The sequence below is a fragment of the Lagenorhynchus albirostris genome, chromosome 2, assembly GCF_949774975.1.
Source record: "Lagenorhynchus albirostris chromosome 2, mLagAlb1.1, whole genome shotgun sequence".
Taxonomy (NCBI): Eukaryota; Metazoa; Chordata; class Mammalia; order Artiodactyla; family Delphinidae; genus Lagenorhynchus; species Lagenorhynchus albirostris.
In genome coordinates, this window is record NC_083096.1 from 21,942,603 (window position 1) to 21,969,620 (window position 27,018).

Here is a 27,018-nt window from a genome sequence, read left to right on the forward strand (position 1 = left end):
TTTAAGGAACCTCCATACTGTTCTCCACAGTGGCTGTATCAATTTACATTCCCACCAACAGTGCAAGAACCCCCCAGAATCTTAAAAGTTTTTATAGAGACCTTAACTGGGTTAGTCATGTATTCAGGCCACAGGGTCTCAATAACACCTCACTCTCAAGGATATGTCCTTGGAACAGGTCCCACTGTGAGAACAGTAGACAGAGTGTATATTCCAAGGACAGGGGAGGGGGTGAAGAGCCTTTGATTCCCTGGGCCCCCCCTCAAGGATTAGCCAGCAATCACGTCCTCTGGGTGACCTCCTCCAACACTTCATCCTTCATGACCGGCCATTACAATCTTATATGTCCCCCTTCCGTAATGTGCCCTGAGTGGTCAGCCAGGGGTTTCCTCAGCACGCAAGTGCTCGTTTGGAGGCTGTCTGGCTGCATTGAAAACGGATGCCACAGTCTATAGACACATGCAAGAGAAAACACAGATTAAGGTAATGATTCCTAAAGTAAGTAACAATTATTTTTTCATCAAGAGCCCTGTTGGAGCTCAGGGCAGGCCACCCCAAACTGTGCCTCAATGGCATATTGATTCTTTTGAATTAAAGTTACTTAAGAAATGGTTGATGCAAAAGGGACAATTTCACCCTTCTCTCTGTTTCCCTGAAAAGCAGTAAATAGTCTCTCATGGGAAAGGTGTACTCCCTGCATCTGGATGTAGAAGGTCACCCTTATCACCAGAGAGAGGGAATTTGGGGCTGAGAAGCCAGGTAAACATACCTTGTTACTGCTTTCATTTACTACCCCAAGACCAGACTGTTTAGATGCTTCACTAATTAAGCACCCAAAGCTTAATTTCTTTGTCCTGTCAATTCCTCACAAATCTATTGTTTCTTTGTCTAAAAAGTATAAAAACTGCCTGCCCCTGGCCACGTCTTAGGTCCCATTTCTGTAAGACCTCCATGCAGATGAATTAAAAATTGTTTCTTTTTCTCCTGTTAATCTGTTTTGTGTCAATTTTATTATTAGTCCAGCCACAAGAACTCAAGAAGGGTAGAGGGGGAAATTTTCCCCCTCCCTGACGGCCCTATGATCTGAATCATTGATTTATGAAGTCCCCTAGGCTGGGGGTCGGGTCCCTCGGGGCATTCATCTGTGCCTTTATGGGATTTAATAAAGATGACACATTGGCAGACTCATCAGGTATGAACATACTACATTCTGTTTGGAAAATGGCACGGGTGCCTCCTTAACACATAATGACCGAGGCCATACTCTTCTGGAGAACAGCTTTTCTCATTAGAGACGTTTCAGTGTTCAATAAGGGCGGGCTTTGTGGGCTTAAATCATTAGAAGCTTGCTGGGTGAATTCTGTGAGGGCTTCTGTGTGTGTGAAAATGTCCTCCAAGCCAACGGAGAGGACAAAGAGGGTGGCCAAATGATTGTACCAGTGGAGAGCAGAATGTGTCCATTCTGGGCTGGCAGTTTTAGGACTTGAGCTGGTCGAGCGTACCATCCATGTCAGCTGGAGGAGGGAGGCAGCACTGCCAGGCCCGAGAGATGGATTGGGGGCCGGGGGATACCAGGCTAGGACCCCCCCACCTTCTCCCTCTTCCAATGGTACATGTTCCACTCCAGCTACAGTGTGTTTCAACAGACCCAGCTTGCAGCAGGACAATGGGATCCCACCAGAGACTGAGTGGTTATCCCTTACCCCGGGGGGGCGGGCAGGTAACTCACCCATCCTGGTGGTATATCCCACTGCAAATTCCAGTAGGTAACTTCTTTCCCAGGCGCGATGGGGCTTGGGGTTCTGAGCAGCAGAGCAGGTTGATACAGGGTGAGAGTCGGGGCAATGGCTGTTTCTTATCATTTCCACACTTTTATAGTGTTGGGTGCACCGGGAGGTACCCCCAGTCTGGTGTGTGTGGTAACAGGCTCTACGGGTTGATCGTTCAAATCCATTAAATCCTGGAACAGTACTTGAGTCTATCCGGCCAAGATCATTTTGCTTGTTAGGAATTTTATCTGCTGCTTTACTATTTCATATTATCTTTCTATTAATCCTGCTGCTTGTGGATTATAGGGGAGATGGAACCTCCATTTAATGTCATGGTCTTCTGTCCAGTCTTGCATATCATGACCTTTGAAGTGTGACCCCTGATCACTGTCTGATAGATGAGGGAGGGTATCCATACATGGTACTCAGTTTCTTTAATCCCTTAATGGGGGTAGCCTGGTTGGCATGGCAACAGGGAAAAGCTTGGGTTAAGCCAGACGCAATGTCTGCACAAACCAAGGCGTGCTTAAAATGTTTGCTCAGAGGGAGGTGGCCAATATAATCAGTGTGCCAGTCCCTCACTGGTTGGGAACTTTGTGGATGGTCCCAGACTCCTTTGGCACTTGCCTTGGGTATAGTTTTGAATACACAGGGCATGGTGTTACTGCATTAACCAAGTCACTGTATTTCAAGGGCAGCCTAGCATTCTTGGTAATGTGTCATCCCACCCAGGTGCTGTGGCAGCTGCCCCTGCTATGTATCCTATCTTCTGTATATACTGGAGAGTCAGTTGCTAGGGCCCGTACCTGAGCTAGGGCATCAGCTTCCGGGTTGCCGGGGGTATCAGCGCCTTCTGAGCTGGGGCGTGGATGAGTGAAGACTGCCTCAGGCTCTAGCAGATGAACCCAAATGTCTTTCCGTGTACCCTGACCCCACAAGGGTTTATTTATGATCAGCCATCCCCTGACTTCCCATTGTCTAAGCCACAGGATTAATTCCTTTAGAACAGCCCAACTGTCAGTGTAAAGGGTTAACAGCCTGGGCTCATGAGTAACCACCAGCCAAACTGCTCTGAGTTCAGCCCATTGGCTGGCGTGGTTGGTTCCTGTTTCCGGGCATCTGTATACCAAGCCTCAGCGGGAAGTCCCCCATTCCCTTTCTGTAGGCCATAGGGACTGCTGTGGGAATAGAAATAGGGTCCTTTGGAGGATATACATACTTCACAGGGCCTAGTAACACCTGCATTTTTAGAGACAGTGGGCTGGTGGACAGGTGCTTCTCTGCAGCAAATGAGCATGCCACTGAGTCAAAGTGGGAGCCAGGGCAGAGGCGGGTCAATGGAACATATTCCAATCCATCCCTTGACAGGAAGGGATGTTCTTACCATGATATGCTGCTCCTTTGTGAGACCTTCTACCTGGAGGAGTACTGTGTACATTGCTAGGAGCTGTTGCTCTATGGGGGTGTGTCAAGTTTGTGCCCCCTTTTAGAGCTGGGACCCAAATCCTCGGGGTACTCTCACCTTCTCTTGTCTCTGCTATAGTGACTAACTTCCAGAGTCATAGATTCATATAACTCAAATGGTAGACCTGCTGGGGAGATGCCCAGAGCTTTAATCTGCTTCACTAGGATTTTTGCCTCCTCAAAGGCGGCTTGGTGCTGTGATCTCCACTCCCACGTGTACCTTCTGTTTCCCAGGCAGAGAGGGGAAGGAGGCACCCTGCCAGGTGGGGAAAAAAGTGGCTGTGCCGCTTGGCAGCGGCGCCCTGGCTGCGGCGGCTGCAGCACTTGTCCCTTTTTCTGGCTCAGGGACGTGTCTTCTTGCCCACGACATTACTTCTGTGGGGAGACGGTCTTAATCTTCTGATGCTTCCACCTTTCTGTTCAGGCCGTGTGCTCAGAAACCTGGCCTGATCTTTGTGTGATAGTGAGCCTGGGCCACTGAAGAGTAACGTGGCTCCATTGGACACAGGAGGATGGAATCAACAGGCAGGGGCCGTTTTTTAGCCTTTAGAGAAGGAAATGGAATGGTTTCATCTTTGGACTTTTAAATACTATTGGAATGATTTTTTTTCTTCTTTCTAAACAGGGAAAATAATGTTATAAAAGGATCTTTTTTGTTATTTGTTTGCATCCCTCCCCCACACTCTGGTGTTTTAAAAATGCAAAAAGTATATATATATACATTTTTTTGTACAAAAACACTTAAAAGATTAAAAAAAAAAACCAAAAAACCCAAATCCCTGCAAAGGCTTGCATCATTTTCATGTTTTTAGGGGTTTGGATAGGCTTGTATCTCATCAATCACAGCTTCTTGGACAACATGCGTCTTACCTGACCAAATGATTCTCCAAAACTTTGTGGTGACACCTGGACCTTCAGTTTTCTGCATTTTTACCACTTATCTCTCCCTCACAGATATTCCAGCAAAGCCTGCAGAGTGTCCTGCAGCAGAGGCAAGTCTTCATATGTTACCATTGTATCATCACTAATAGGCCCATTTTACTGATGAGGGGAAGAAAAACAGGGACAGATCTCAGGTTACCATCCCATGATATATTAGGATGCTGTGCAGGTAGCCTTGCAGGAGTACTTGAAAGGTCCACTGTTGTCCCTCACATATGAAGACAAATTGATCTTATCAGAAACCTGTACTTGTCAGAGTCCTTTCCATGAATCTCCTTGAAGATGAAGTACTTTTTCAGGAACATTTATATTAATGACATATACTTACATAAAATAGCCTAAAGAAAGTTTAGCATCATTTCTTATTTGATAATGTTTCCCATGTAACTTAACCTATCGAATAAGCCTAATTAGTTTAATATCTCTCTTTTATAAGGAGAGAAAACACATCTTTTGAGATGTTCCAGGGGCCCTCTGGAAAACCCCAAAGTTAGTTGAAAGTCAACAAGACTTCATTTAGAATTTGATTTTGGGGATTTTTAAAATTTTGTCCAAAATTTATAGCTGATTCACTTTGTTATAAAGCAGAAACTAATACACCATTGTAAAGCAATTATACTCCAATAAAGATGTTAAAAAAAAAATCAAAAGTTTAAAACGCTTGATTAATTAGGGTTATAGGTCACTGTGAGACAATACTTAGTTATCCATTTAACCAAAGTGACAATTAAAGACTTCAAAGGCAAATGCAGAGTTATATAGTTATAAAAGAAAAACTTAGCTCTTTTAATAGAGAAGATTCAGTTTTCTCAAGACCTGATAAAGATGATATTAAGCACAGGAAATTATTTTTATAAAACACAGAATCTTTGTTTTCTAGGCAGATTACTTAAAAGGTAAAGAAAAATCTTTCATAATCTTATCAAGAACAGACCAATAGTCCAAAAACCCTTTTTCCTTTTAGCAGATGAAAGAAAACTGAGTTTCAGTTTTATATAAGTACATTATTGATATTAAAGCTCATTGTTTTTCTTTAAGCCAATTAAATAGGGCTCTTTTATAAAGTAACTTTGGTGATACTTTCCACAGGTAGAAACACTTCACATATACATAACATATATACACGTACATACCTAAACAGACGGACCCAAACAGAGACCCCATAGCTTTCATTCCAAAACTTTAGCCATGAATTAGGTTCTCATTCACATGGCTAAAGCTTTTTACCAATATTTGTGAGGAAGACTTTTAAGATTTACATTTGCCCTTGACGAATACTGTCAAGGAGGCTGTGGACTAGATTTTGGGCAAGGGAGCTTCTATAACAGCTTGTATTTTAAAAAGCTCCTTTCTCTCCCTTTTTTTCTTCAGTCTTTGTGGGCAGTGACTTAGTTATCTCTTGGGGTATTTACATTTCAAAGACCTGACAAGATTTACAATTTCAAGGGACAGAGGAAGAATGGAAGTTTGCTCCTAGGAGTTTTGGGTGGATATTCATCTACTCTCAGAAGTCTAGGGTAATTGCTATTTAAAATTTTCCTTTGTATTAGGGGTTGGATGACATGGGGCACTCTGTTTCATTGTCAGTTACCCTAATATCCTCCCCTTCATTATCCTCACTTTCCCAGGGATTCTACCTCTAGTGTCCTAACCAGGCTTTGTCACAAGTGCTCAGATCTCAATCTGCAGCAGCTTGTGCCCTCCTAGCTTTGCAAAATGGCATACTAAGGTCTCCAGTTTTCCATTCTGTTCTCCCACCTGATCTGCCAGCCCCAAAGCTAGCAAAGTAGTGGACAACTGCAAGTTTTTTTTTTTTTTTTTTCTAATTTCTGCTCTTCTTCCAACTCTCCAACCTGAGCTTTAGCCTGCAGTCGGGCATTGGTGGCCACTGACCTGCCCACGGTAAAGGCCATTTACTGGGGCAGCCATTCATTTCTCTTCTTTGCCACAGTGTGCTATGCATAGTTTTCCAAACAAACGCATGAAAGCAGTGGCATTCTGGGGGCTGCCCATACTCGTGCCGTGGTCCACAATCATCTCACATCTAGGCCACCTCTCCCCACATAGAAGTTTCTGGCCAACGTGGGATTTCCCTCGCAGATGCCTCTTTCCTAAAGCCCATTTCTTTAGCGTCCTGGCTGGCTCGCCAATTGTTGGTTTGTAAATTAGTCTTTGTATACAGAGGGCAAGGAGAGACCAAAGAAAGAGGCAAACCGCTCCAGATTGGTAGGTGGCAGGTTTAATAAGCAAAAGAACTTATTTGTAAGGCTTGTCTTAGGTGGCCGTAAAATGAGTAGATCTCTGCACCCACCCACCAGAATCTTAAAGTTTATATAGAGGCCTTAATGGAGTTGTCTCATATTCAGTCCAGATGGTCTCAACACCACCTTACTCTCTCAAGGGTGCATCCTTGGAACAGCTGCCACTGTGGGAACAGTAGGCCTAGTCTATCTTCCAAGGATGGGGGAGGGGTAAGGAGCCTCCAGTTGCTCCGGTCCAGCTTGAGGGTCAGCTGGTGGTGATGTCCTCTTGATGACCTCCTCCAATACCTTGTCCACATGTATGTGATGTGTGTGTGTGTCCAGGGGTTTACTTCTGTGAGTCTTACACTCAGTAGTCCTGGTTGAGTCAGGGCCGGATGACCTTGGGCAAGTTACTATGACTTCTCTGAGCTTCAGTTTCCTGCTCTGTAAAATGAGGATCATGAAAGCACCTACGTTAGAGCTTGTTGCAAGGAATACATGAGGTAAGGCAGTCAATACTTAACATGGTGGTTAGGGCTGAATAAACATTAGCTGTTACTATTATTATCAACCAACATGTATGCATATAGTCGGCTTATTGGGAGAAAGGAGAAAAGCATGTGCTATTTATTACCGAGTATTAAATCTGTCTGTTTTAGTACTTTGATCTGACTTTTGATCCTCCCGTTTCAGTGTAATTTTTAATTGTTCTGAAACACATGGCATTAATGTATATTCTAAGCAGCCTCTACAAGGCCTCGGCTCCCTGAAATTAAAACAGCCTTCAGAAACCAGCTTGGGAGTCACAGACAGGATGACACCAGTAGCCCTTATATTTTAGTCAAACATTTCCGGAGTTCTCTGTCTGAACAGCTTCACAGAAATATACACATTCATAAGACCCCCTCACTCCTTAAACTCACTGAGAATCATCTTATTGAGACAGAGTTCTTACATGGCACCAGGGAAAATGTGAAAGATACTGAGGGGTCAAGAGGAGATGTGTACTGGCCCATTTCCTTTGCTCTTTGCACGGACGTAAACACACACTGTGGACCCTCACTTTGCAAGGAGTGTGAAGAGCTGCATGCTTTGCACTTCCCCGGTGGCAGGAAGACGTGTTTTGAAGGACTTGCTGTACCTCCCGCATCTTTACTCTCTGAGGTGGTATAAGGCTGCCTAGCCCAGGCCCTGGTACGTGCTAGGCCCTGAATGATATCTGTTGAATGAGTGGATGGAATGAATGAGCGGACCACGATTAAAATTCCAGGGAGAAGTGATTAATGGGACCTACGGGTCATTCCATTCATGCACTCATTGATGAGTTATCATTGAACACCTGCTCTAGGACACCTGCCAACACTGTCCCCGAGAGCTGGGGGCACAGGAGAAGCACGGGCTGTCCCCAACTTATAAATGGATCGTTTGCCTTCCAGAAATTCACCTGAAAGCTGATTGTTTGATTTAAAAACCCCTTTCCCACCTGCTGTTCAGTCTTTAGGCTATCCAGAGATTCCTGTCACCTATGTGGTGAGGGATAGGATCACTATTACTGTAGAACTTTATCACCACATAAAGTTGTGTTTATCTCATGTACCTTCCCAAAGACAAACAAACAAACAAAAAAAGCCCTTATTCCCATATGCTTGTCCAGCTACTGCCCTTCACCAGCCTCCTTTTCACAGCCACACTTCTCCCAAAAGTGAACGAAGTGGCAATCACTTCCCTGTCCCCGAATCCGATGGGCATCTTTCCCTCCTGTGATGGGCATCTTTCCCTCCTGTGATGTTCGTCTTCCCCAGCAGTGTTTGGCTGTCCATTTCCCTTTCCATCTTTTTTTTTGTGTGTGTGTGGTACGCGGGCCTCTCACTGCTGTGGCCTCTCCCGTTGTGGAGCACAGGCTCCGGACGCGCAGGCTCAGCAGCCATGGCTCACGGGCCCAGCCGCTCCGCGGCATGTGGGATCTTCCCGGACCGGGGCACGCACCCGTGTCCCCTGCATCGGCAGGCGGACTCTCAACCACTGCGCCACCAGGGAAGCCCTCTCTTTCCATCTTTAACCACCAAGATCCCCTGGCTTTCCTGACCCTGTGTCCTCTTGTCCTGCCTGTCTGGTTGCCCTTTCTTAGCCTTCTCGGTCTGCTCTTCTTTCTGCGCTCATCCCTTGAATACTGGTGAACCCAAGGACTTAATCCTGGACTTTGTTCTTGATCTCATCTCACTCTGCTTTCTCCTACCAGGAAATCTGAATTTCATTTACCATCAATGTTTCTATAACCTCTAAATCCCTCTTCTGAGGACCAGTTCTCTACACCCAGCTCTCCTACAGACACCTCAAATCCTGGCCAATCCTGAGCCCTTATCTTCCACCCACCGCCCACAAAACATTTCCTCTTTCAGTGCTACTCATCTCCATGAATCCGTGATCTAGCTGTTGAAGGTTTCTGAGAGTGGTCCTTGATTCCGCCTCTCCCTCACACTCACCTCTCATCTAATCAATTACTACGTTCCACAGATAGCGCCTCCTAAGTATTTTTCAAATCTATCAATGTGACTCCATCCCCTCTTCACCCATCCCGACCTCACCACCACTCTGTCTTGCCTGGACCACTGCAAAGAAAGGATGAGGCCAGAGGATGACTCTTCCTCTTCAGGGCAGCCTTCCCAGAATTCCAGACCCCCAGACCTTCAGCCATCTGTTTTGCCACCCATTTTTCATAACAGTACGTGTTTTCCACACTAGGACATAAGCTCCATACAGACAGAGGTGATGTCTTATCCCCTTTTTCTATAACCCTCACAGCATATAGGACCTGGTGTATAATGAATGTTGGGTGAATGAGTGAGTGAATGAATACAATGAATATGTGTCTGAGTGTTTGCTTGGGAATCACAGAAGCCAACTCTCCCTACTGTAGCCTTGGCTTCTCAAAGGACAGGTTAGCTCCGGGAGTGGGGTGTTGGGGGCAGATCCATAGAGTACAAGATTCTTGGGATTAGAAGCAGGGATGGAGATCTGGGGAAAGAATGGAGTACAGTATGAAGACTTGTGGGTTTATAAAGTAGACTGAGAACTTTGGAAGGAGGTTTCAAGGAGCCTAGAAGGGACCTGAGAGGCACTCCATGGAGCAGAAGGAGCTGTGGGGCAAGGAGTGAGGTCCTCAAGTGGGATCTGTCTTTCCATCCTCTCCTGCCCTTCTCTGCTATTTCTTGGCTGCCCAGAGGTGGGAATGATGAGAAATGGAGATGAGAAAGGTGGGGAAATGTTGTGTTCTTGCAACAATCTAGTGCAGCTTCTTGTTGGGCCCCATTGGAGCTCCTACATCTATCGAAAGGACTGATGGAAGCCCCTGCTGGGAGCCTGGAGTGGGGACCTCAGGAACAGCAGAGGGTTCTGGACAATAGCTGGGGACAGGTGACAGGTGGCCTTTTGTCGCTTTCTCATAACACTGGCCAGCCCATTCTACTGCTTCACACCTGTGCCCTGACAGTGGGGAGAAGTAGGAGGTGGCTACCCTGAGGCAGTCACTGTGCATGTGTGCGCATCTTAATATGCTCGGGCTGCTATAACAAAACTTCCATAGACTGGGTGGCTGAAGCAAGAGAGATTTATTGCTAACTGGGAAGTCTGAGATGAAGGTGGCAGTGTTGTAGTGGTCTAGTGAGGGCTTTCTTCTTGGTTTGCAGATGGCCATCTTCTTGCTGTATCCTCACATGGCAGAGAGAGAGAGAGAGATCATTTCTCTCATGTCTCTTCTTAGAAAGGCACTAATCCCGTTCATGAGAGCTCCACCCTCATGATCTAATTACTTCCCATAGGCCCACCTCCAAATATCATCACATTGGAGACTAGGCTTCAACGTCTGAATTTGGGGGGGCACGTTCATTCCATTGCACTGCTTATCCTAGCAAGGGCAGGTGTTAGCAAATCTGTTTCCTTCCTCCTTTGAACCTACTATGCTTATACTTCCATTTTGCTTGTCCCCACCTTCTGCTTTGGATTTTATAGTCACTTAGGTGTTCAGCGTATCTCCCCTTGTCTATTGTAAGCTCTGTGGGTCTTACTCATTGCTGGGCCTCCTGCCGCATTTAACCCAGCACCTTGGGTGCTTAGAGCTCAGAGAGTTGAGCCGAGTTTGAATTTGCACTGATTCTCCTTTGCTCAAGCCCTTCATGACCAGTTGTACACATCTGTAAGGGACCAGCCAGGGCTGGGGCTGCAGCCTGTGGATATGCGACAAACATACTAAACTGACGCCAGACGCACTGAACCTGAGGCTTGCTAAATTGGTGTTGAACTGGCACTATTTTTTAGTCTACTGAGATGGCTCTTAGGGTTTTTCATACTCACAAATTAACTTGATGTTGGCGATAGCTTTGTTTGTGTGGGGAAAAGAGTAGTTTATTTATAAACTCAACAAAAAATTGCCCTGTGTGCCAGCCGTTGTTCTAGGCATCGTGAATAAAGTTGTGAGCAAGACAGGCTGCCCTCGTGGAACAGTCTAGTGTGGAAAACAGACAACAAACAAGTAAACAAGTGCATAATGGATGTATTTTCAGGAAATGACGGTAAGTGCCACGAAGAAACTAAAGCAAATAAGGAGAGAACCATGTCGGATGGAGAGGGAAGGCTCCTGTGAGGAGGTGACCTTGAGTAGATTCCTGAATGATGAGGCGGACACAGATGTGAGAATGTCTGGGGAGGGCCTCTCCAGTCAGAGGCAACAGCACACGCTAAGGCCCTGAGGTGGGAACAGACAGGCAGGGGATCAGGAACAACAAAGGGACAGATGCCACTGGAGTAGAGTGAGCAAGGGAGCCATGGTGGGGTGTGGGGTCAGAAGGGCACAGAGGCCAGATCATGTAGGCCCTTAGAGGTCATCGTAAGGAGTTTGGGTTTTATTCTAGGAGCAATGGGAGGGTTGAGCGAAGAACTGACATGATCTAATTTACATTTCAAAAAGATCTTTTTGGCTACTAGGTGAAAATAGATTGGGAGCAGGGGTGGGGTGGGGTGGAAGAGGGGAGACAGGTCAGGAAGAGACTGCCGTTGTTTCTGTGAGAGCTGGTAGAGGCTGGGACTGGCCCAAGGTGTTTCCGTGTTTCTGCAGCAGGTTCTCTTTCCCCATGGCTGCCGGCTAGGCTGTGTGCCTGCCTCTGGTCTTCCACTGCCTCTGATTCAGGCTGTTTCTTTCGACTCGTTTGCTTCCCATTGTCTAAGTGCAGCCTGCAGCACATTCTGTTGTTCAGCTGTTGGTCTCTCGCACCAGCCTGGGGATGCCTGAAGCATAGTCACAGTGCTCATCTAGTGCGTCCTGGTGCCTCCAGTGCCTGCCACAGTGTTAGACACCTCATGGTAGGCTTTCACTGCACGTTTGTTGAATGAATAAATGGTGAGTTTGCTGAGCACTTGCTGTGTAATGTACTGATAGAACAATTGTATGGAGAGAGACCCACAAAGACACGTACAGACAAACACAGACATCCACATGCACAATAGTGACTCAGGAAGGATGAGGAAATCATTCTTCAGGAGCATGGGGAAGTATATTACTTAGGAGCCATTTAATATTATTGACACACAAAAGGATCAGATTCCACAGAACACATGTTTCTAGGCATAGGAATTAGTGGAGAAAGAGGATTTAAAAAATTTGCAAACACCTAGAAATAGATTGGAGAAGGAAAAGGAAGATACATTGGTTAAATTTTCAAGGAAGTTTAATTGCTGCTTTTTACAGATTATATGGAATATTTGAGCTGAAAACAACTGTAGGGGTTGTGCAGTTCAAACACCCCTTCTTACAAATCATAGTTATTATTTATGGAGTGTTACTATGTGCCAGATGCTATTTTAAGAGCTTCACACATATTAACTCATTTAATATTCATAACAGTCCTATGAAGTCGATATGATTATTATTTCCATTTTATAGATGAGGAAACTGAGCCCACTGAGATTAAATAGTTCACCCAAAGTTCTACAGCTTAATAGGCAGGTCTAGAGCCCAAGTCTCTTGTTCCTTAATCTAATACTATTTTCACTAAGAAACTGTCACTCAAGCCCTTACTGGAAGCAAAAGTTATGATATTATTTTGTATTTTTTTCACAATGTTAATTTGCTAAATCACACTTCTGGTAAACCTTGGCACAATCCAGCTAATATTAATCTTAGACAGACTTTGGACAAACCCATCTGTGTGTACTTGCATTCAGACCACCCCCTTACCTGGGCAGTCTGGAGGGCTATATTGGAATATGGTTTACTTAAAATATTATGTTAATTTCAGGTGTACAACGTAGTGATTTAACATTTAAATACATTATGAAAATGATCACCATGATAAGCCTAGTAACCATTTGTCCCCATACAAAGTTATTACAATATTATTGGCGTATTCTTTATGGTGTATATTATATCCCTGTGACTTATTTATCTTACACTGGTAGTTTGTACCTCTTAATACCCTTCACCTATTTCACCCAACCCCCTCCCCCTTCCCCTCTGGCAACCACCCAGTTTTTCTCTGCTTCAGTGACTCTGTTGTCATTTTGTTTTGTTTGTTTTGTTTTTTTAGATTCCACATATGAGATCATACAATGTTTGTCTTCCTCTGTCTGACTTATTTCATTTAGCATAATACCCTCTAGATCCATCCAAGTTGTTGCACGTGGCAAGATTTCATTTTTTATGGCAGAGTAATATTCCATTGTAGATATATACCACATCTTCTTTATCCATTCATCTATCCATGGACACTCAGGTTGCTTCCATATCTTGGTTATTGTAAAAAACGCTGCAGTCTACATAGGGGTGCATATATCTTTTCAAATTAGTGTTTTTGTTTTGTTCTGTTAAATACTCAGAAGTGAAATTGCTAGATAGTATGGTAGTTTTATTTTTAATTTTTTGAGGAACCTCCATACTGTTTTCCATAGTGGCTGCACCAATTTACAATCCCACCAATAGTGCACAAGGGTTTCCTTTCTCCACATCCTCACCAACCCTTGTTATTTGTTTTCTTTTTGATGAGAGCCATTCTGACAAGTGTGAGGTGATATCTCATTGTGGTTTTGATTTGCATTTCCCTGATGATTAGTGATGTTGAGAATCTTTTCATGTGTCTGTTGATCATCTGTATGTCTTCTTTGGAAACTGTCTATTCAGATCCTCTGCCCATTTTAATTAGATTGCTTTTTCTTGATATTGAGTTGTCTGAGTTCTTTATATATTTTGCATATTAATAACCCCTTATCAGATATATCATTTGCAAATATCTTCTTCCCATTCAGTAGGCTGCCTTTTTGTTTTGTTGATGATTTGCTTCACTGTGCAAAAGCTTTTAGTTCGATGTAGTCCTATTTGTTTATTTTTGCCTTTGTTGCCCATGACTGAGGAGACAGATTCAAAAAAATATTGCTAAGACTGATTTCAAGGAGCATACTGTCTTTGTTTTCTTCTAGGAGTTTGATGGTTTCAGGTCTTACATTTATGTCTTTAATCCATTTTGAATTTATTTTTTACATGGAGTGAGAATGTAGTCCACAACCACATGATTCTTTTGCATGTAGTTGTCCAGTTTTCCCAACACCATTTATTGAAGAGGCTGTCTTTTCCCCATTGTGTATTCTTGGCTCCTTTGTCATGAATTAATTGACCATATGAGCATGGGTTTATGTCTGGGCTCTTTATTCTGTTCCATTGATCTATGTGTTTGTTTTTACCAGTACCATACTGTGTTTTGATTACTGTAGCTTTGTAGTATAGTTTGAAATCAAGGAGCATTATACCCCCAGCTTTGTTCTTCTTTCACAAGACCGTTCTGGCTGATTGGAGTCTTTTGTGGTTCCATACAAATTTTAGGATTATTTGTTCTAGTTCTGTGAAAAATGCCATTGGTATTTTGATAGGGATTGCATTGAATCTGTAGATTACCTTTGGTAGTATGGACATTTTTATAATATTAATTCTTCCAATCCATGACCATGGTGTATTTTTCCAGTTGTTTGTGTCATATTCAATATCTTTCATCAGTGTCCTAATTTTCAGAGTACAGGTCTTTTACCTCCTTGGTTAGATTTATCCCTAGGTATTTTATTCTTTTTGGTGCAATTGTAAATGGAATTGTTTTCTTATTTCTCCTTCTGATAGTTCATTATTAGTGTACAGAAACACAAGATTTCTGTCTGTTAATTTTGTATCCTATAAATTTATTGAGTTTATTTATTAGTTCTACTAGTTTTTTTTGCAGCATCTTTAGGGTTTTCTCCATATAATGTCATGTCTTCTGCAAACAGAGATAGTGTTATTTCCTTTCCAATTTGGATTTCTTTTATTTCTTTTTCTCATCTGATTGCTGTGGCTAGGATTTTCAATGTTATGTTGAATAAAAGTGGTGAGAGTGGGCATACCTGTCTTTTTCCTCATCTTAGAGGAAATGTTTTCAACCTTTCACCATTGAGTATGATGTTGGCTGTAGGTTTGTCATATCGACCTTTATTATGTAGCGGTATGTTCCCTTTATACCTACTTTATTGAGGGTGTTGATCATAAATAGATTTAAGTTTTGTCAAAAGCTTTTTGTGCATTTATTGAGATGATTGTATGATTTTTATTCTTTAATTTGTTAATGTGGTATGTCACATGGGTTGATTTGTAGAGACTGAACCATCCTTGCATCCCTGGGATAAATCCACTTGATCATGGTGTGTGATCCTTTTAGTATATTGTTGAATTTGATTTGCTAATATTTTATTTTGTTGAGGATTTTCCTTCTATGTTCATCAGTGATATTGGCCTGTAATTTTCTTTTTTGTATTGTCTTTGTCTGGTTTTGGTATCAAGGTGACACTGGTCTAATAGAATGAGTTCGGAAGCATTGCTTCCTCTGAAACTTTTTGGAATACTTTGAGAAGGATAGGTGTTAACTCTTCTCTAAATGTTTGGTAGAATTTATCCGTGAATCCATCTTGTCCTGGACTTTTGTTTGTTGGGAGTTTTTGATTACTGATTCAATTTCATTACTGTTAATTGGTCTGTTCATGTTTCTTATTTCTTCCTGATTCAGTCTTGGAAGACTGTATGTTTCTAGGAATTTATTCTAGGTTGTCCAATTTGTTGATGTATAGTTGTTTGTAGCAGTCTCTTACAATCTTTTGTTTCTGTGGTATTGGTTGTAACTTCTGTTTCATTTCTGATTTTATTGATTTGGGCCCTCTCTCGTTTTTATTGATGAGTCTGGCTAAAGGTTTATCAATTTGGTTTATCTTTTCAAAGAACCAGCTCTTAGTTTCATTCATCTTTTCTACTGTTTTTTTTTTAGTGTCTATTTCATTTATTTCCACTCTGATCTTATTATTTCTTTCTTCTACTGACTTTGAGTTTGTTTGTTCTTCTTTTTCTAGTTCCCTTAAATGTAAGGTTAGGTTGTTTATTTGATATTTTTCTTGTTTCCTGAGGTAGGCCTATATTGATGTAAACTTCCCTCTTAGAAGTGCTTTTGCTACATTCCATAGATTTTGGAACATTTTATTTCCATTTTTATTGTCTCAAGGTATTTTTTATTTCCTCTTTGATTTCTTCAGTGATCCATTGGTTGTTTAGTATCATGTTTAAACTCCACAAATTTGTGTTTTTTCTCATACTTGATTTCTATCCTCATACCTTTTTGTTTGGAAAAGATGCTTGATATGATTTCAGTCTTCTTAAATTTATTGAGACATTTTTGTGGCCTATCATGTGATCTCTCTTGGAGGATGTTACATGTGCACTTGAAAATAATGCGTATTCTGCAGTTTTCGGATGGAATGTTTGTATGTATTTATTAAGTCCATCTAACCTAATGTATCACTTCAGGCCTATGTAACCTTATTGATTTTCTTTCTGCATGATCTGTCCATTGAGGTAAGTGAGGTGTTAACATCCCCTGCTATTATTGTATAACTGTTAATTTCTACTTTTATGTTTGTTAATATTCGATTTATGTATTTAGGTGTTCCTATGCTGGGTGCATAAATATTTACAGGTGTAATATCTTGTTGGATTGATCCCTTTATCATTATGTAAAATGCCTTTTTTTTCTTGTTACAGTCTTTGTTTCAAAGTCTATTTTGTCTGATATAAGTATTGCTATTCCAGCTCTTTTTTTGTTTTCATTTGCATGGAATAGCTTGCCCACCACCTCACTTCCACTGTGTATGTGTGTGTGTATCTTTAGATCTGAAGTGAGTCTCTTGTAGGTATCAGATATATGGGTCTTGATTTTTTAATCCATTCAGCTGCCCTTTGTCTTTTGATTGGAACATTTAGTCCATTTACATATAAAGTAGTTATTGATAGGTATGTACTTATTGCCATTTTGTTAATTGTTTTCTTTTCTTTTTTGGTAATTCTTCTCTGTTCCTTTTTTTCTCTTTTTCTTTCTTCCCTTATAATTTTATGACTCTTCTCAGTGTTATGTTTAGATTCCTTTCCCTTTATTTTTTGTGTGTCTATTTTAGGTTTTTGGTTTTTCATTACTGTGAGGTTCATATATATAACAATTCAATGGTTGTTTAAGTTGGAGTGAATTCTAACTACCCTGCATTTTACTCCTACATCCCATGTTTAATATTTTTGACATCATATTTTACATCCCATTGTTTTGTATATCCCTTAACTACTTATTGTAGATATAGATGATTTTACTACTTTTGTCTTTTAACCTTCCCACTAGCTTTATAAGTGGTGATTCACTACCTTTATTTTTTTAACATTTTTATTGGAGTATAATTGCTTTATAATGATGTGTTAGTTTCTGCTTTATAACAAAGTGAATCAGTTATACATATACATATGTTCCCATATCTCTTCCCTCTTGCATCTCCCTCCCTCCCTATCCCACCCCTCTAGGTGGTCACAAAGCACCGAGCTGATCTCCCTGTGCTATGTGGCTGCTTCCCACTAGCTATCTATTTTACGTTTGGTAGTGTATATATGTCCATGCCACTCTCTCACTTTGTCACAGCTTACCCTTCCCCCTCCCCTTATCCTCAAGTCCATTCTCTATTAGGTCTGTGTCTTTATTCCTGTCTTACCCCTAGGTTCTTCAAGACCTCTTTTTTTAAATTTTTTTTAGATTCCATACATATGTCCCGGCCTTTATTTTGTGTTTGCTTTTACCAGTGAGATTATTTTTTCATAATTTTCTTATTTCTGGTTGTGCCCCCCTTTTTTTTTTTCCACTTAGAGAAGTCCCTTTAACATTTCTTGTAAGGCTGGTTTGGTGTGATGAATGCTTTTAGCTTTGCTTATCTATAAAACTCCTTATCTCTTTTAAATCCAAATGAATGCCTTGCCTTGTAGAGTATTCTTAGTTGTAGGTTTTTCCCTTACATCACTTTGAACATATTGTGCCACTCCCTTCTGGCTTGCCAAGTTTCTGCTGAAAAGTCAGCTGATCGTCTTATGGGAGTTTCCTTGTATGTAGCTAGTTGCATTTCTCTTGTTGCCTTTAAGATTCTATCTTTATCTTTAATTTTTGCCATTTTAATTACAATGTTTCTTGGTGTAGACCTTTTGGGGTTTATCTTGTTTGGGACTCTCTGTACTTCCTGTACCTGGATGTCTGTTTCCTTTCCCAGGTTTGGAAGTTTTCTGCTATTATTTCTTTAAGTAGGTTTTCTGTCCCTCCCGCTCTCTCTCTTCTTCTTCTTCTGGGACCCCTATAATGTGAATGTTAGTATGCTTGATGTTGTCCCAGAGGTCTCTTAAGCTATCCTCATTTTTTTTAATTCTCTTTTCTTTTTTTCTGTTCAGCTTGTGGGATTTCAACTAATCTGTCTTCCTGATCAATGATCTGTTCCTTTGTGTTTTCTAATCTACTTTTGGTTCCTTCTAATGTATTTTTCATTTCATTTATTGTATTCTTCAGATCTGAAGGAGACTCTTTAAGATCAGCAAGTGGGTCTGACCCAGGTGTCTTTCAAATTACTGCCTCTATCTGGAACTTGGAGCATGTGAGATTTTGCACATGCCCTTTAAGAGTGGAGTTTCTGTTTCCTATAGCCCTCTGGCTTTTCTGAACGCACTCCTGGGTTACTTTCAAAGCCAGATGTTCTAGGGACTTGACTTTCCAGTGCGGGATTCCTGGGCTGGGAAGCCTGATGTGGGGCTTGGACCTCTCTCACTTCTTGGGGACAAGCTTTTTGTTGTGATATTCGTCTTGGTTGTGGGCTTCCAACCTGAGGGTGTGGGTCCTGGGTCCTGCCTATATCATGTCTCTGCTCCTCTTACCCATCTTGTTATGGCTCCTTCTTTATATCTTTGGTTGTGGAAAATCTTTTCTGCTAGTCCTCAGGTTGTTCTCACAGAGAGTTGCTCTTTAAGGAGTTGCAATTCTGGCATGCCCATAGGAGGAGGTGAGCTCAGGGGCTTTCTCCTCCGCCATCTTGATGCCCCTCCCTCAGTTAATATCAATTGATGGTGATGTTGGCAGTTTGCAGCTCCTTCCCCAGATGCCAATACTTGTTCTCTCATTCAATCTACCCTTTTTTGCTTGTTTCCAGTAAATTTCCTCTAACTTGCTGAAAGTAACAGGTAATTAACACCACTTGATGGCTGTTCAGTGGGATAATCATCTGTTTTTATCCTGGTATGGTGATGCTCAAGACCAGCCAGGCTGCTGCTCAGTTTGCTCTAATAAGGGAAGATCTGTGGGGCAATGAGAGAAGCTCCCTTTGCTGAAAACAGCAGGTGCCTGTTACATAAATGATGTGGCAACAGAAGCCTTACATGGAAAACACCACTCTAGGAGGGCAGGGAGTTAGGAAGGCCCTGGCGGTTTGGGACCCTTTGTTCCCTACAAGAGTTGAGCTCCTTCCCTTGGAGTTGGGCTGGGAGGGTGGTGCGGGTGGGATGGGCTGGAGAGGGGAGGGCAGGGCTAGCAGCTGTGCCTAAGTTCACTGGTGAACTCTATGAATGTGAGTCCAAGGTCGAGACTAATTATCATCCACTGTGCATAGAGCTTTCCACTTGGGCAGGAGATGACTTGTTTCTGGCCTTGGCCTCCTTCCTGTCGCTGTGGTCAGGTAAAATCGTCATGACTGTTCTCTGGAAATCTTACAGGCTGGTAGAAGGGGTTTTTGATCTCAAGGTCATTTCTGTGGAAGATTTGGAAGCGGTGTTTTTCTAGGACACACGGGGAAAACAGTGACTATCTCAAGCACCTCCACGAAGGATGATGGCGAGTGTCGTTGGGGAGGCCCCCAGCTTGGGTATTCTGCTTTCCCCCATACAGCTTATCCTCTAAATCTCAACTCAGAGGTCATTCTCCTCCAAGGAACTCGCCTTCATTTCCTCATTCAGAGTGGATGGTTTCTTCTTTCCTTTCTCCCTGCCTCGTGTTGCTTGAAGCTACCTCTGTACGTCGGCTCCCATTTTGTTGTGCTGTAGAAGCCGTGGTTTCCGTGGTCATTTACATGGCAGTCTGCCCCAGCTAGGCTGCTTTGCACTCACTGCCTAGTAAGGGCTTATAATAAATATTTGCTGACTGAGTGCATAAGTGGGGCTCTTCGGCACTGGAAAGCTTGTTAATCACTTATCCTTCTGCCCTTCTCATCCTAGAACTTTCCCTTCTGTTAGTCTTTCTCCTCTCAAACCGTCTGAACTTTTGCCTAATCATTTCCTGTATTCTGAACATGACAATTCCTACTTCCCTCATCCCTGGCTTAGAGAAAGGAAGAAAGGAGTGGGTAGCTACAAGTGTTAGCTTAAGATGTCTTTGAATTTCCCACTAGTTGTAGGAGAATTTTGTCCCTTTAAAAATATGGCATTGCTTGAGAGAGTGCTTTTATTCTCACCTCCTCCCTGAGTGGGCTCTTAGTTCAGTAATTTTACAAGTATGTGAGGAAACTGGCAGAGAGGCTTTTGAAATTCAAGCGTATCTTGAAGCTGCATGAAAATGGTGATAAAGGCAGACTGGGAGGTATGGGCAGGGCAGGGCAGGGCTGGAATCCAAAGATTTGGTCCTAAAATGAACCAGTCACCTTCCAGGTTTAGAAAGTCCACTGAGACACAGGGAAGGCCGGAGACAGGCAGAAGGAGCTTGTGACAGCAAAGGGCAGAGGTGACCTGCCGAGGACAGGCAGAAGATGGCGGAAACTAGAGGCTGTGAGGTTCTGGAGGTGGAAGGATGCTGGAGGGATGACCTCCATCCCTGGAAGATGCCAAGGCCAGCCCTTCAAGATCAGAGACCATGGCCATGGGTTCTAAGGGAGCTTCATGGGTGTTCTTCCACATGCTGGTGGCTTGGAGAGCCAGGAGCCAGACACTACTGCCCTTATCTGCCTATGCTACCTACCCAGACTCAAGTCCGTGAGCAGTAGTTGGTGAGCATTGCTCTGTGAGTGCAGGACTGTCACAGCCCTGCTGGGGCACTGGGACCCTGGGTCTTCAGAATGGAAGCCTCTGCCTTGTGTGTTTGGTCTGTGAATCTCAGCTCAAATATTTAACAAAAGCACCTGGGATGCTTCTGAAAAATGCATGTTTCTGGCCACAGTTTATCTTAGCAGATGGGTATAGCACCCAGAAATCTGCATTTTAAACCAAGTGTCTCAGGCAGTTCTGCTACAGGTGGCTGGAGGATCCTATTTTGGGATTCAGTGCTGACCAGTCATTTCTTAAACTTTAAGGTGCATGTAAATCACCTGGGGATTTTGTTCAACCCCCACCAGGTTCTGATTCAGCGGTCTGGGACGGAGCCTAAATTCTGTATTTCCGACAAGCTCCTGGGTGATGCTGGCGATGCCGGTCCTGGGACCACACCTGGAGGCACAAAGTTCTCAGTGCTTCACCTGGGAACTGGTTAGAAAGGCAGGTTCTTAGGCCCCACCCAGACCTACTGAATCTGAAACTGGGTGTAGGGCCCAGCCACCTGTGTTTTAGCAAGACTCCCAGGTGATTCGGAAGTACCATAACGTTTGGGAATCACTGCTGGATGATGGTGAAGACATGCTTAAAGACATGGGCTGGAGGAGGGGGGCCAGTGGGAGTGCCAGGGTGGTAGAGCAGCGAGCAAAACCCGTTCTGTTACTTCTTGTCCCGGTTTCCTTCTCCTCCAGAAGCGAACCTGAGACCCTTGTGAACTCGACTGGAGGGAGCCCCTTCCTCATGCAGTTGTGCACGCACACTTTTCCTTCCGTGTCCCCGGCACACAGCACAGCTGGTGGTGAGGGCCCACGGGAAATGGCAGGGGGACTAGGGGTGCTGGAGCCCATGCGAGTCAGTCAGAGTGGAAGCTGGTCCCCGAGGAGCAGTTAGGACAGGAAGGCTCCCAGGCAGTTCCTGGGAGTCTGGGCAGGGAGCCAGAGTGGTCCACGGTGGCTGGGCCGGGGTCTGCAGCACGTCAGTGCACAGTCAAGTCCCAACGGGGGCCTCTGGGCCGAGCTGTGAACTGGGCCCTCCTCACTCTAGGTGGCCAGGAGCAGTGGGCAGCGGGGTTATGGGCTTACCCCGCACCGCACCTCCTCTCCCTGGACCTTTTCCTCTCTCTGTTGCCTTCTCCGCATGCAGAGTGAGCCCCTGTGGGTGTCAGGAAAGCTGCAGGAGCTTCCTCAGCGTGGATTCAACGTGCTCAGGGAGGATGGGTGGAGAGAGGGGAAGAAGCCAGAGGGCCCCATGGGGTTGGACAGTGGAAGGCCTGCAGAGGAAGCCCCCTGGGGCTGGAAGCAGCGCTCCGTGGTTCCCTGCCCCACCTCTGTGCCCTCACTGAACTCCTGGCCTCTGCAGGCCGGAAGGAAAATGCTCCTGTTTCTACATCCTGGGTCACTCAGGCAGGATCTCCTTCCCTGGCTGTCGCCCCCTCTTGCCCCTGTGTTTCTGGGTGACAGGCCCGTGGGGAACATGTTCGGTGACTGATTTCCCCTGAGGCCTGGCTCAGTCTCCTGGGATCAGCTGTGAGGCTCTGATCCTGACCGAGACAAGGTCGAAGCAGTACTTGGCCCAGGCATTTAGGAGAAGTGCTGGCAGCGAAGGGCACAGAACCAGGTCCACAGTTCCTGGTGTGTGTACAGTCAGCATACATCAGAATAATTTATGGTGACTTTTGTTTTCTTTCTTTTTCTTACAGTGTTGTGTTAATTTCAGGTGTACAGCAAAGTGATTCACGTATTTTTTTTCCAGATTTTTTTCCATTATAGATTATTACAAGATATTGAATAGAGTTCCCTGTGCTATACAGTAGGTCCTTGTTGTTTATTTTATATATATTTTATATATATTTATATATTTATTTATTTTATATATAGTAGCGTGTATCTGTTAATCTCAAACTCCTAATTTATCCTTCCCTCGCCTCCCCCCATTTTATGGTGACTTTTTAAATTACAGTTCTAGACTAGGTGATTCTCTGTTGAGTATGTCCCAGAGTCATCCGCTCTCCCCTTTAAAATATTGGATAAACACTGTGCAAAATCCAGGAGGTCAAACAGTTTAACGTACCAGCATCCTCAAATAGGCAACACTCTAGTCGGCCCAACCGGTGTTCCTGCTTAGTCATGCCATCTGAGGTCGGGGTGCCAGCTCTTAGCCGGAGGGACCAGAGGCTGCAGGGAGCCTTGCCCCTGGGAGGGCTGGCCCGCCCTCCCAACCCCCAGGCTGGTGCAGGCTTTTGCCTGACTGCTGTGAGGCAGCGCCCTCTCTAGGAGAGCTTTACCCAGAGCAATTAAAGAAGGCCTCAGACAGAATAAGGTTTCCTGATAGTGCTTGAATGCTTTTCTCAGTCTTCCATTTAGCAAAATCCCAGGTTCCTAAGCTGCCATCCTGTCCTTCCTTCCTGCTGTCTCCTCCTGACGTGAGTCACGTGCACAGTTGTTCATTTGGGGACAAATAGAGAACGGCTCTCCAATGCTGGACGTTTCTGAGAAGATTGCCTCCTCCCTGCTCATCCCAGAAGGGCTCCTCTGTTTTAGGGCCAGTTTGGTGTGGGCTGGGAAATCAGATGAAAGAGACATTATCTTTTTCTTCTTTTTCATACATATTCACTGGCTCCTGGGCAGATAAACCTTAGGACAGATACAACAATACAGGACAATGCAACGAAGGGAACTGGGTTATTGTTGTTTGAAAACAGGCGGGGATTGGGGTTTTTAATGGTTTGAGAGGCAGGCTGTTAAACAACCCTTGGTTTTTCTTTCCACTTGGCAAAGCTGGAAGCCTGGTTTAATCAGAGCGGGGGTCAGAGGAGACCGGATGGAGAATCGGGAAACCAGATTTGGTTCTGGGCCATTTCACTGACTTTCAGGGTAAGAGTGACAAGTCCCGAGAATGGTAAATAGCTCATATGTGATTGTTAACAGTAACAATGATCACATTCATCGCGATAACGGCATCTTCCTTTCTTTGATGCTTCTTCCCCTTTGAGAGCACTGTCAGAGGGACACCCTGTGTCCCTTCTACCACCCTTGCTGGTAGGTTGTAAATGTTGGCATCTACAGATGAGATAAATAAGGCTCAACATGCTCAGCTGCTTTTCTCAATATCACACAGTTGATCGTTATGTAACTGGTAAGAATTTATGTAACACTTTGAGATAGTGGGCTAATATTTTTAGCCCAATGTGATCACAGCAGAAAAGCCTTGTTGTCTGAGTCAACAGTGTTCACTGAGAGATGGGTGGAATCTCTGGGTCTCACAGCTGCCACTCCCTTCAAGCTACCCTCAGCCCTGGAACCTACCCCTAGGCTTCTGTGGCTTGACTTTTAGGGGGTTTGGTCCCAGCCATGCTTATACCAGCCCCTCAGAAATCCTGCCCCCCTTGGGATGCATGGTGGGAGCCAGGAGCACATCTCCAGCACTAGGGTGCTGGCCACGCCTTCTCCTCCTTCACCACCCCCTCCTCCCCAGTCTTAGGGAATCCCTGCTCTCCCCCAGGGAGTTTCATTCCTTTACTTCCACTCCAAGCATCCCCTCTCTCTTTCCTCTCCCTCTGGGGGTTAGAAGAGCTTCTCCTCTTGCCTCCTGATACCCCTCTCCTCCACAGCAATGAAATAAGGCATTGATACATTATCATAGTATTCTCCCATCATAGGTAAAGGTTACCAGTCAGCTGCAAGTTGCTTGGGGGCTAAAGCCGGAGAATGAATGGATACATGAATGAATGAGATGATGCGTAAGTAGAAATAAAATAGTTTTAATACAAATAAAATAAAATTTCCAGGAAAACAAGGTTGTGGATGAAAGCTTAGAGCGGAGCTGAATGTGGCACTTACAGAGGAGAAGAGCTAGCTGCTCTGTTGGACAGAGGGAGCAGGGTCCAGGGACAGAAACCTGCTAGACTGTTCCTGCACCGCCTTGGGAGTATGTGCAGGGGCCCAGACCAGTAAGGGGCAGTAGAAATAAAAAAGGAAAAACAAACCCAGGTGGCTGTGAAGAAGAAATGACAAGATTTGGAAACAGACGGGTGAGGAAATGGATGAGACAGAGAAATCAGAGATAGCTATTATTAGCAGAAATCGGAAATTTAGGAGATAAAGGTTACAGGTGTTGGGAGGAGAGTGAGTTTTCAGCACACGGTGGCTGTGGGCTATTGGGATGGAAATGACTGCCAGGAAATGAAAATTGAGGACGAGAATCTGGGCAGGAAGTCAGGACAGGCGATCCTTCCCAGATGCCACATGCATCCTCTTAGAAGTGATGGAAGAAGCGGGGGAGTGGGTGAAATCTTTGAAGTCTGCACTGGCAAGTGTCTGAGCTTTGCTGGCGTGCGCTGAGAGCTTCAGCTGACATTGGACCTCTGCGTACATCAGGGCAGGGAATAGTGGGAGGAGGCTGTGTCGTCATCATACTCTCATGGCAGGCCCCCACCCCTCAGTTTACGATGGTGACACACAAAGCCTCCAGCACCAGGGGATGAGAAGGCTGAGTCCCAGCAGGAGGGGAATGAAATGAACATTTACCCAGAACTTGACCCACATCAGGCCGGGCGTTAATCCATTAAATGATGAGTGAGTGGCCGTTTTCGCTGGGCTTGTGCAGAACCCGCCCAGGTGGTGACTGTCACCTCTCTGCTTTTGTTCTCACGGTTCCTCTTCCTGGAATGCTGACCTCTGGCTTCCTCGCATGATGAGGTTTTACTCATCCTTTCAAGTTCCCTTGATTCCGCCTTGATCGCAAAACCTTCTGTGAGCCCCCCTGGTTGGAGTGAATTGCAGTCTTTTCAGCAACCCCACAATACCTGTATTGAGACCACTTATTTAGTATTTATAACTCTGTAAAGCAGGGCATAATAAGACACGGGAATTCAATAGACTGTGGCCTGCGTGAAACAGTCCCTCTGTTGTGTGAAAGAATGAGAGTGGCACCATTCCAACAGCTTGTCATAAGACAAGGAAACAGTGTTCTGCAGTGTGAGGGTATGACTCAGGATGGAGGGCGGGCGGGCAGTCCTCCCCTCAGTGTTTCTGTGGTTGGCCGGGGAGATTCAGGGGCGGTCTTTGTATAACCGAGATAAGCAAGGTTGGGAGGGGACAGCTAGTCCAACTGCCCACACGAATGAATAAGCATTATGCCCGCCTGGTGGTCATTCAGCCCCTGCCTCGGCGTGCCCAGTGCTTGTGAAAGGAAAGGCGGGCTGGCTGATCCGGGGAAGGATAAAGAGGGATGATTACCGCTTTGCTTTTCTCACTGATTACTCATTTTGTACCAGACAAGATGGGTTAAATCACGCTGTGGTTAAGAAACAACTCCCAAATCTCAGTAGCTTAGAACACGGTCCAGTGGTCAGGACTCCGCGCTTCCATGGCAGGGGGCACGGGTTCGATCCCTGGTCGGGGAACTGAGATCCCGCATGCCCCGCGGGGCAGCCAAAAAAAACCCCCAAACACCCCACAAGTTTCTTTCTTGTTCATGTTTGGTGTCTATCACCGGCTGCCCCAGCGCGCCTCTCCTCACCTATGGCTTCCGGATGCTGGAGGACCCTCCAGCCTAAGTGCGTTTTGCCGTGTCAGAGGGCAGAGAGAGAGAGCCTGGAGCGCTTTGCATCGGCTGGTAAATGCTCCAGCCGTTTCCGCTCACAGCCTTTTGGCCCCACCTTCCCGGCAATGGATACGGGAAGTGGAGGGAAGATGGAGGGAAGCAGTAATGCCCGCTGGTCAAGGCTGGTGCTCATGGCCCGGCCAAGGTTCACTGGGTCCATAAGTCTCCCCTGCCATTGAGACAGGGACTGCCTGGGGAAGCGGGAGAGAAACAACGTGTGGACGTAAAGGGCACCCTCGCCCTCCCACCTGCAAGGATGCGCTGCTCAGTGATCGGAAGAGGCAGCTGGGGAGAAGCCACCCCAAAGAGCAGCCTGGATTCTGCAGCTTTGATCCCACCCCCAGCAGGTGGGGCACCTCTGGACCCAGCTGGCCTCCCTTAATCAGTTTTCCTCAGTGTGGTGACAGTGACAAATCCTCCCTGCTCAGCAGGTTGCAGCTTCCGCTATAAATCAAGCCTCGAAGAGAGAAGAAACAGTGGTGCTGAATAGAGGGACCTGAGATCCAAACTGTAATCAGTCAGAGGTTTGTGAGCCGGGGATGATCCAGGCCTGGGGTGGCTGTCTCTTAACATGTTAATTACCTCGGCC

At 44.8% G+C, this 27,018-nt stretch overlaps 1 protein-coding gene across 3 annotated transcripts in view; it reads left to right on the plus strand.

Moving 5' to 3' along the window:
• The window catches only part of CNIH3 (cornichon family AMPA receptor auxiliary protein 3), a 271,804-nt gene that overhangs the window by 231,225 nt on the left and 13,561 nt on the right, over positions 1–27,018 (plus strand). The gene's annotated exons all lie outside the window — the stretch shown is intronic.